Source organism: Trichechus manatus, unplaced genomic scaffold (genome assembly GCF_000243295.1).
Source record: "Trichechus manatus latirostris isolate Lorelei unplaced genomic scaffold, TriManLat1.0 scaffold00101, whole genome shotgun sequence".
NCBI lineage: Eukaryota > Metazoa > Chordata > Mammalia > Sirenia > Trichechidae > Trichechus > Trichechus manatus.
In genome coordinates this window covers 10,251,707-10,254,588 of record NW_004444037.1, presented here as the reverse complement: position 1 = coordinate 10,254,588, position 2,882 = coordinate 10,251,707, and positions in this window count along the sequence as shown.

Below are 2,882 nucleotides of genomic sequence, written 5' to 3'. Positions count from 1 at the left end.
GATACAACCATTTTGGAAAATGATATGGTGCTTCCTTAGAAAGCTAGAAATAGAAATACCATATGATCCAGCAATCCCACTCCTAGGACTATACCCTAGAGAAATAAGAGTCATCACACAAATAGATATATGCACACCCATGTTCATTGCAGTATTGTTCACGATAGCAAAAAGATGGAAACAACCTAGATGCCCATCAACAGACGAATGGATAAGCAAACTATGATGCATACACACAATGGAGTATTACACAACGATAAAGAACAATGATGAATCTGCAAAGCATCTCACAACATGGATGAATCTGGAGTGCATTATGCTGAGTAAAATAATTCGATCACAAAAGGACAAATATTGTATGAGACCACTACTATAAAAACTTATGAAAAGGTTTACACACAAAAAGAAACAATCTTTGATGGTTTTGGGGCTAGGGGGTGGGGAGAGAGGATGAAAAAACACTAAATAGACAACAGATAAGTGGTAACTTTGGTGAAGGGTAAGACAGTACACCATACTGGGGAAGCCAGCACAACTTGTACAAGAAAGGTCATGGAAGCTCCACAGACACATCCAAACTTCCTGAGGGACCCAGCTTCTGGGCTGAGGGCTGTGGGGACCATGGTCTCAGGGAACATCTAGCTCAATTGGTATAACATAGTTTATAAAGAAAATGTTCTACATTCTACTTTGGTGAGTAGCGTCTGGGGTCTTAAAAGCCTGTGAGAGGCCATCTAAGATATTCCACTGGTCTCACCCCTTCCAGAGTAAGGGAGAATGAAGAAAACTAAAGACACAAGGGAAAAATTAGTCCAAAGGACTAACGGACCACAACTACCGCGGCCTCCACCAGACTGAGTCCAGTATAACAAGGTATAACCCGATTACCACCACTGACTGCTCTCACAGGGATCACAATAGAGGGTCCTGGACAGAGCTGGAGAAAGATGTAGAACAAAATTATAACTCACAAAAAAAGACCAAACTTACTGGCCTGACAGAGACTGGAGAAATCCTGAGAGTGTGGCCCCCGGACACCCTTTTGGCTCAGAAATGAAGTCACTCCCGAGGTTCACCATTCAACCAAAGATTAGACAGCCCCATAAAATAAAATGAGACTAATGGGGCACAACAGTCCAGGGATAAGGACTAGAAGGCAGGAGGGGACAGGAAAGCTGGTAATAGGGAACTCAAAGTTGAAAAGGGACAGTGTTGACATGTTGTGGGGTTGTTAACCATTGTCATAAAACAATATGCATACTAACTGTTTAATGAGAAACTATTTGTTCTGTAAACCTTCATCTAAGTGAAATTAAAAAAAAAAAGAAAAGACCAGACTTTCTGGCCTGAGAGACTGGAGAAACCCTGAGAGTATGGCCCCTGGACACCCTTTTAGCTCAGTAATGGAGTTATTCCTGAGGTTCATCCTTTAGCCAAAGATTAGACAGGCCCATAAAACAAAACGAGACTAATGGGGCACACCAGCCCAGGAGCAAGAACTAGTAGGCAGGAGGGGACAGGAAAGTTGTTAATAGGGAACCCAAGGTCGAGAAGGGAGAGTGTTGACATGTCGTGGGGTTGTTAACCAATGTCATAAAACAATATGTGTACTGTTTAATAAGAAGCTAGTTTGTTCTGTAGACTTTCATCTAAAGTAAAATTTAAAAAAAGAATTTTAAGGAGCCCTGGTGGCACAATGGTTAAAGCACCCAGCTGCTAACCAAAAGGTCGGTGGTTAGAACCCACCAGCTACTCTGCAGGAGAAAAGACCTAGCAATCTGCTCCCATAAAAATTACAGCCTAGGAAACCCTATGGAGCAGTTCTGCTCTGTCATATAACGTCTGTCATATAGGGTCATTATGAGTCGGAATCGACTTGACAGCACACAACCACGATAATTTAAATTTAAATATTTATGTGTTTCTAGAAAATAATCTATTTCATTCAGACTTTTTAGTTTTGGGCACACATTAACTTCACAACTTAAAAAATAACCTCAATTTAAAGAAAAAAAGTCTGCAATAGCAGTTTTGCTCTTGTCTGCTTGAGTCTTCTTTTCCTGATTCTTCATTCCTCTCTCTCTCTCTGCTTGTCTTGCTTGATCTAACAATGACCTCAGTGAGTCTTTATGGATGTTTAAGGTCTATATAAACAAACAAACAAACAAAAAAATGTGACAAGTCAATTATGAGACATATCTTTATTGATAGGAACATTTAAAAGCTATTTTTAATAATGTTCCACTTTCTAATACAGAATGAAACCACTAACACTTAAAAACATGCAAATCCTGGTACAATAAACATGAAAAATAGTAGTTTTTAAATTCAGAAAAATGAAACATAACAGTAATTAACAGCTTTTAAAAATTCAATTTTAATATACATACTTATCATGGGGAGTTAAAAATAGGCGAGGTGATTTAAATCCTGGCCCATCATGTACTAGCTGTGTGTGGCCTTGGGTGAGCTACTTAATCTCTCTAGATTGTTTATTCATGTCTAAAAGGGGGTGTACAGGTTACTACTAAACATTTATAAAGTACATAACACTTAACAAGTTTCCAATGAGTTGGAGCCCATATTTTTAAGAGTTAATTATTCATTAAGATTTACATGAAGTTGATGATATTCTATCTTCAAACATTTTTAAAGAGAAAAATACCACTATATGATACTTTCTTTGGGGAAAGACACCAGCTTAAGTTATTGGGGTTTTTGTTGTTATTGTTTGTTTGTTAATAATTTATTTTTATTATTTTTGTTGAGAATATACACAGTAGAACATACACAGATTCCTAAATTATTCTCTTTGATGTCTTAAAATTGAAATTGCAATTTGCCAAAAGCAGGTAGTATTCACTATGCTTTAGCAGAGTCAT